Source organism: Mercenaria mercenaria, chromosome 2 (assembly GCF_021730395.1).
Source record: "Mercenaria mercenaria strain notata chromosome 2, MADL_Memer_1, whole genome shotgun sequence".
Classification (NCBI taxonomy): domain Eukaryota; kingdom Metazoa; phylum Mollusca; class Bivalvia; order Venerida; family Veneridae; genus Mercenaria; species Mercenaria mercenaria.
The window spans coordinates 27,692,795-27,701,978 of NC_069362.1; positions in this window are offsets into that span (position 1 = coordinate 27,692,795).

The following is a 9,184-nucleotide window of genomic DNA, read 5'->3' on the forward strand; positions in this document are numbered from 1 at the left end:
TCTCTTGCAGACGCATGGCGTCCATTTTTACCGAAATTGGATAACCTTAAATCCTGAGGACCAAATTAAAACACTGTTATTCCAAATCACAAGGTTAAATGAGGACTGTCCCAATGAAAGTAACAAATATATTAAAACTGATGCACAATATTCTTAAGCCTTTTTGATATAAGACTATAGTTTTCACTCAGTTTTATTAACGTTTCGGCCTTAAGGCCTTTATCAAAATGACAAATTCCGAGAATTACTCTACATCATGGCGTCTAAAAATTTAACATTTGAAATACAAAACCAGAATTGACGTAACGTTATTAAACGTCAACGTCAAATCCCGCTAAAAAGCGATACACATTTATGATGCACAAGGACTGTCTACTGGCCACATGATTAAAAAGTTATAGACTTAATGTGCAGAAATACATCAAGCTAGTGAAGTCCCCATGCTATCATGGGAGACAAATTAAAATTATATCCTAATCAATTCGTTGCTCAGTTCAGTTCACTTCAGTTATTTGTGTTAAATAAGGGCCCATCCGCCCTTTCAGGCACAGTATAGCATTTAAGCTATGCAGAGTATAGACACCGGCATGTCACCAAGCATGCCGTTAAAGATAAATTTTTGAAGCCAAAGTGGTGAAAATTTACCTCTACGCAATATCCGTAGAGTATATGCCAAAGAAAAATAATTTTGATGCCAAAAGTGAATCACTGTCACGGCCAATGAGACCTAAACGACAGAGACCCGTAAAGAGACGTAGTTGCTCGAAGGCGCCCTTAAAAGGGCGGTAAGTGTTGCAAGCCGCTGTCGCTGGAATCCTCCAGTGTGGGTGGTGTGCCCCTCCCCGCTCGTCCCCCACGTTGAGCGCGAAGTTTGAGCAGCTCTGCATGCCGTCAGTATTCTGCAGGCCGTCTGAACAGCAAGCCGTCAGCCAAGTACGTAGCTCCTTGTCACAAACAGTCCCCTTTAGGGCCACCCCCGCCAGCTTCAGTCAGGACATTGACAGAAAAATGCTAATGACATAGTTCTGTCAATGTCCTGTGCCTTCTCGAGACGTGCACTCACTGGCGGGCTGGAGAAGTCGTCGGTAGGACAATGAAAGTTTATATTCCATAGATATATTACAAAAAATAAGCTAAAACAAACAAAGAAACCCATAAAATTTTGCATTCAACCATTAGGTCATTACTAAAAAGAACAAAAATAAAAATAAAACGAATAATTTATCAAACGAAATAAAAACTATAAAAAGTAGGCAAATTTTACGTACAAAGGGAAGTAATTACAAAAAAAGTTATTTGTAACGGAACCAGTAGAATATGACAATTATGTATTTGAAACTCACAATTATGCGTTAAAAGCAGAAAAAAGGACATGATAAATGAAAGAAATACATATTAAGAACATATTAATGGGCCGCAACGACAATCAACCAAAATTAATTGAAAAACGCTCACTTAAAACCAAAATACCTCCGGAAAAATCAATGGTACTTAAGCATCAGTTCGAATGAGTTTATTTATATTCTCTCCAAAGAACCCCATGTTTCGCTTTCGTGTTAAGTCCATTTGGCGCCTCTGTCTGCAACTCGTGGCTCCACTCAAGCTCCTTGATCTGTCGGTAGTATTTACTATTTTCCTTCATGTGTTCTAACACCGACACCCCGACATCATCTGTGCTATGACCAGGCATATTGAAATGTTCTGCCACTGGTTTCGTACGTTTCAGCCGTATGTCCGCTTCATGTTCTCGCAATCTCTCCTTCAGCGATCTTGACGTTTCACCAATATACACAATTTTATCGCACTGGATACAGTTTATCCCATATACCAGGTTCCATGCCTGACAGGTTTGAGTTTGCTCTATCCGTGTCGCTATAGCTAGCCTTGCCATTATTGTGCCTCCCTTTGTCTATCATTTCGCACACCACGCACCTTCCGTTACATCTTAGTTTCAAATCGCCCGTTTGGTATTGCTTCATAACCTTGTTTGTCTTTCCATGTACCAACAGGTAAGAAATGTTCGTGTCCCTGCGGTAAGCCACAGTTGGGGTGTCACTGAATATATGTTTCATTTGTTGTGATTTGTGTTCATATGTTTACGTACAATATTATGTAAATTAGGGAGATGTCTGGAGTAAGTCACTACTATAGGTACCCTCTTCATTTTCTCTTTTTTGAGTTTCCGTGGTGTTAATAATTTAGCCCTATCTATCCTGTCTACTCTATTCAGTTGATTTTCAATAAACTTTCCGCTGTAACCCCTCCTCCTTAGCTGGCCTCTAAGTTCCTGTATGTGTTTGGCGTAGTCTGCTTCCGTCGAGCAAATCCTTTTCAATCTTACTCCTAATCCATAAGGAATTGCCTTTTTTACGTTTTGAGGGTGGTCTGATTTCCAGTTTGAATACAAGTGTTTGTCCGTCGGTTTCGAATATGTCTGTTGTAATTTCATTATTTCTTTCAATTCTGACAGTCGTGTCCAGGAATTCTATTCTTGTTGTATGCCACCTTAATTCCACTTTTATGTTCGGGTGTATCTGATTCGCAAAATCTCTAAATTTTAACAAATCTTCTAGCCCATGTTGCCACAGTCCAAATCCGTCATCAATGTAACGCTTGTAAAACATTGGTACTTTTTCATTCTCTACAACTTCTCGTCCCATTTGCGCATGTTGCAACAAGCAAAATTACGACCTAGCTTTGACCCTATCGCAACTCCTTCCTTCTGGACATACTCGCTATTATTGAATGAAAAAACATTGTTCGTTAGTACCATATTTACCATTTTCATAACCGCTTCTGTTGTGACATTTGGGTGAGTTCTGCATTGGAGAGCTTCTTCACAAGCTGCTTAACCTTCTCGCCTGGGTATAATAGTAGATGGATATAACTTGACTACGTCAAAACAAAATAAAATTACTCCTTCTGGGATAGGTAGGGGAATCAGTTTCAGTTTGTTTAAGAAATCTGTGGTATCTTTTAAGTAGCTAGGACTATTTTCAACATACTCATCAAGCTCCTTCTCCGCTACTTCTGCCATACGCTCTGTTGCAGTTCCAATTCCACTAACAATTGTTCTGTATGGATTCTCACGCTTGTGAATTTTGGGATTTCCTTTTAATTTGCCAGTAACTGGATGTTTCTGTATTAAATAATCTTTCAACTTCTTGGAAATAAGACCATCTCTACACATCTTGTTGGCTATCTTCTTTACTTCTTTTTCCGCTCTATATTGTGCTCCGCCATCAGTTTCCATATAAGAAACATTGTCCTTTACTTCCTTTTCTAAACTTTCTATATAATCTTCCGCGTTCACTATTACAATACCTGACCCCTTGTCCGCCGGTCTTATAACTATATTGTTGTCATTTAGGAGTGCTTTAATCGCTTTCCTTTCTGACTTGGATAGGTTCGATGTGCATTTATCATGAATGCCATTGACAATCGCATTTTTTACTTCTTCTATGCAAGCATCTAAATACTTATCTCTTCCTTGTTCTGGTGTAAAGTCACTTTTTTTCTTCTCACACCATGGTTCTTCATCGAAATCTAAACTATACGTGTCCTCCTTGTCATGAAAATATTCCTTTGAAAGCAATCTCCTTTCCCATTCAGCCAAGTTACTGTGAATTTTTGTCATATCTACTCTATGTCTGGTTGGTACAAATGATACTAGTAAGCCTTTTGAAAGGAGGGACAGCTCGCTTCCGTTAGAATCCTTGACGACAGATTTGTAACAACCATTTTCTCTCTCTTTAACGCTCTTGGACCTATCTATAACAGGTTTTACGAACTGTTTTTTGTTGTGAATCTCCATGTTTCATATTTTCTGGTTTTATTTCACTAGTAACATCATCAACCATAGATTGTTCAATAATGTCCTTATTGTTTACCATACTTCCTTTCATAAGTTCATAGGTCTCATCTACCGAAGTGTTATCTTCCATAAGATCAATCATACTATACCAGTCATACCCAGTCGTACTACCTTTAACATTATCCAGCTTTTTAAGGTTTTGATGGTCACATTCATATTCGCTTTTCATATTTGATTTTAACCTCAGAAAGTCAAAATGTTCAATTAATGTATAACTCGGATAAGTGGTGTTAATTTGTATATTGTAGTATTCTTAACTTTAAATACGAAGCGTAATTAGGTGACAGCTTTGAAGTCTAGTGGATAGTGTGTCGGACCCTTTATGCTTTTTATGTTTGTATGGTGTAGGTTTGAACCCTTCCTTTTAAAATATGTTTGCTTATTCTATTTTGCATGTCTTTTTAATATCGTCTTTGTTTTAAACATAACATTTTATTAAACTCCATAATGTTTTAACGATCGCAACTTTGGTTTCATTTTCCTTGCAAGAGTTTTTTTTATATTCATTTTGCAATGTTAATAGGTTCAATGTCTATTCTAATATGGGATCCTCTGAAAAATGTCAATAAGTACACAGTATTAGTGCACGAGAAAATCGTAATAGAAATAGTTTTACCTGTATTCCTTCTCCATGCAAAAACATGCTGGAAAAATAAAAAAAAGTAGCTCGTTCTGTATTCGAACCTGCACCATAAGCTTACAAATCATACGAGGTAACCACTGGACCACGCCGCGTCTTATATCGGTTTGCGATATAAGATATTTGTCATATAATGTGTCCACCTGATTCCCTATTTCATTGTAATGAGTTGATCCGGTAATAGTAAATAAAGGCCACAGTTATCGCGTTTTGTTATAGTGCGTTTTATTTGACCTGGCGGGGCGGAGTTAATCTCTTGCTTATGCAAATAATAATGGTAATCTAAAAAAAAAAAAACCAACAAAAAAAATCGAGCAAAATAGGTAGAGCTAGAGTGGTTACAGTGTAAGGTTGATCACCAGTGAATAAGAAATCAAGTTGCCGAATAAACTACATATCCTGCACAATAATGCAGTGGACCGTCGCGAAACTCCGCCCCGCCAGGCTATAATTATAGATCTCTTCCAAACAAAGCACCCGGTAGGTAAATACGGTTACACAATGTACGAATAATCGGATAACCTTCAAAGATCTTTGAGTTATATGACATTCTGCACCACCGCCGTACGGTTTTTACAGCTATACAGTATGATACACACATAGTATGTTTAGTCGTGCGACAGTTGGGATAATGGAGAGTCCAACAAATAATCACGATAGTGAATTGTCTATATCTCTCATATCTTTTCTTGTGACTCACTTGCTTTGCCATATGTAGAGATAGACCGATAGGAAAACATTAATTAAAGACTAGAAATTGATTTCCAAGTCCTTGAAATAATCAAAAATGATTTTGCAAATGTGAAATTTATGGAAGTTAATAACAGCAGTTTAGATTGATCCGCAAAGAATGTAAACTCTTGTCTTACTTACAAGCAGAGATGTCTACTAGTTTACTTCCCTTGTAATACTAGTAACACAATTCAGTGGAAAATGAAAACGCTCACAACAAAAATATTAAGGATTTATGCATATGTGTTTGACTAGCTTTATATGATTTTGTCAGTTTACTAATGGTAAAATGTTTAACGAGTCGATAATAAAATGAAATACCAGTAAGTATTTTATAGTGCAGATAATACAGTTCTGATGCGTGGATTTACTTCTTAAGAGGAAAATAATAACTCTTTGAAATAGTTGTCTTCTGCAACGAATTTTGGGTCTATAAAAACATTACGATTATAAGAAAAATTACCGCGCTCCTATAAAAGTCGATTCGTGGTTAATCTTCTTTACAAAAAAGAAAGTTTCATGTACATTGAAAGAAACATTCAGCGTACGAGATGTAATGGAATCATCTGTCTACAGCTGGTTAAAGCATTATTGTGTATAAGTTATGCAACAGTTTGTCAGTATGGTCATGAGAACACACTAAAATCTCAACATTTTACTACATGAAGAGACTTAACAGATATTTCTTTTTTACCTTTTATTAGCTTAATGCTATTCTAATACTGTCTACAGTTTTATAATCATGCACCAAATGTGGTCAATGTAAGTACTGTTTGAATGTTATAAACAAATAAACACTCAACACACATGCATTAGAATTACGCTATTATAAACCACGCCATGTACCCGGATAATCTTAACCCTGTTCAGCGACCCTAACTCAGTGCCAATATGGCGGATGTAAAGCCGATACAACTTTGTTTTCTGTGTAATTACGATGTATAAAGGAATGTTTCTGTTGTTATATCTATCTCCATTGATCAAGTGTATATTTATTTCAAAATGTATCATGTTAAATATATCAGCCCTTGTGTTTTCAGGTAGAAAAACGACGAACAAGGCAACTTTTTCAATGAAAACATTTACAAAAAATCTTTAAAAATACTTTTATGCTTTTGATGCCTCGACTATTTTGTTGTTTGAAAGCAAAGATATACTGCTTTATAGGCCCGTTTACACTATGTCGTTAACCCATTACATGTTGACACAATGCATGTTCAAATGTACTGACATCGAGAAAAGGGATAAAAACCTAACTTTGATTTGATAAAAACCGAACTCAGTTTACATGAGGAATGGATAAAAACCTTACTTACACGAAATTGTGTGACGGATAAACACCTAACTGACTAGTATACTATAGTAATGAATGAGCTGACATGTACATGGTCTGATTATTGTAAACATTACTTTATAAGCGGTATTGTTTTCAAACTTTTTCATTAATTTTACAAGATGTTATATGTATGCCCACTACAGTCAAATATTTTTTTCATAATTTTAATATTATGCAAATAGCAATGTTTGGAAAAATCTGGATAAACCCTCAAAAATAACTTAGTATAGAAGTCAAAACTATTATGTTATTATATAAGAAATTATTTAATACCACCGATGTTCGAAGTTCCGTACTCCCCACCCCCCTCTCTCTCTCTCTCTCTCTCTCACGCACGCACGCACGCACGCACGCACTGTTTCAGAAGAATTGTGTTTGTTTCAAATCTTGTATATCGTATAGTGCAAGAGATTTTTATAGAGGTGCTAATGAAATATTTTTGATATTGTTTAAATGGGATTAGATTTATAATTATTTGTTAAATATGATATATTTCAGACGGTAAATAGGGAAGAAAAGTGTGTGTGTGTGTGTGTGTGTGTGTGTGTGTGTGTGTGTGGGGGGGGGGGTGATGCACGGACTGACGGGACAGGGATGTGGGTATCCTTACATTTTTCACTTGTCCACGGACACTTAAAAATCCACTTGTCCATAGTCAAATTTCACTTGCTCTGATTTGTAATATTAAACCTTCATGAAAGCGCAAATAGACTGGAGATCGAGTTCTTTATGTAGGACAATGAAAAGAAAAGCATATCACAGTAACTGTGATAAAAAATAAGCTGTTGAAATATTTGTCTTTTAACGTTTGTAAAAGTCTGAAATCGCGTAAGCAGTGTTCGGAATCTTTTGAGGTCATGCCCGAAACACTGCCCACGCAATGGTACAAAGCCAGATGAATTCTGAGAAAGACTGTTAAAATGTTCCGACTTGTTTTAGTCATACTTGCGATCTCTGTGTGTTTTTGGTTTTAATTTGGCTGACTACTTCCTTTGACAGTGACTTATTGTCTCAGCAGTTGGAATTCTACTTACAAACTTGTCATAATACTGTTTTAAGTTGTTTACCTTTCTGATGTCTTTAAATGTCCTTTTAGTTCTGTGTGTGTAACCCTTGTTTTCCTTTTTTAGTTTTTGTTACAGAATGCTATATGCTGATGATGCAAATATTTTTCTTCAGCTGCTTTAAGTAGTTCTTATTCTCCCTTTAGCATGTATATGATTTCTTCTTTTATGTGTGTTTTTAATGCATGTTGTAAAATGCGACCCTTCATATTTTTGTGTAGTGTCAGCAGTAGTAATAGTAATTGTTTGTGCGAGCATTATTTGGCCCACCTGACCCTTTGCCCCTCTTTTAAAAAATTCAACACCGGCCAGTTCAAATTTAAAAAATCCAAAACCAGCCAGAGTGGGGCCAAATAATGCTCGCACAAACAATTACTATACTACTCATGTATGTGAATAATTTGTGATTTGTTTCTTATCTACTTAGAGCCAGATGCTTTATTTGCTTTAATGTGCTTTAACATATTTGCATTTTATTACAGCGGTTTTACTTATGTTGAGCTTATTTACATGTGTTTGTCGGAAAATAGCTTTAAGCTAGTGTTATATGTTTATATTTATTCGACGTTAAATAATCTTCGTGTATCTAAATCTTCTCTGATATTTTATCATAGTCACCGAGTTACAGTATGCGCGAGACCTAGTCAAGAACCCATTATCTTTATCACCTCCATACACTTGAAGCAACACACAATCTAAATAATATTTTATGTTTTCTCATTTTATACCTGAAAAAGTATGCTTGTCCGCGGACACACAGACTGAAAAATGCACTTGTCCGCCGGCAAAAAATCACGAGTCGGATAAGTTGGACATCCAATATCCCTGCAGGGGTGGGTAGGTGAAAGAACTTCGAGCATCAACAGTCCATAAAAAAAGCACAGACGAACAGCCGTTTTCGTTTGGTTAGGTGTTTATCCATTCTAAGTTCGTATTTATCCAGCACTGTATCCTATACCAGTTAGGAATTATCCGCAAATTTAAACTCACCTCATAATCAATACATTTTTAAGCTATAAAATCAATTTCAAACTTTGATACTGTTAAACATTGTCAAAGAGATGTTTATGGAACTAATACATTTAATAAGTAAGGTCTTACTGCAATTTCTGGTACTTTAAAACAGTTAGAAACATAAAACATGTTCATTTCGAAGACTTCTTTGAGTACATTTAATGAATTCCAGCCACATAATGTGACATTTCGATTGAAATATTTAGTACACAAAACATGCTATCAATACATGATATTATGACTATCAAAAGTTTTACGATAACATTGCATACTAACATAAAAACATAAAAAAAGACAAGGAAATTAACTACATACATCGTCTTTATGTCAGCCATGTTGGCACTGAGTTAGGGTCGCTGAACAGAGTTAGGATTATCCGGGTACATGGCGTGTAAACTTCTTAGTAAAAGGGAATAAAACAGTGAATGAATCACCTAGGCGCCTGATTTAGAAAATCAATATTTTGCGTGCTTTGCAGGGTTACATTTATGCATATGTGACGTGTTGGGCAAAATGACGGCAGT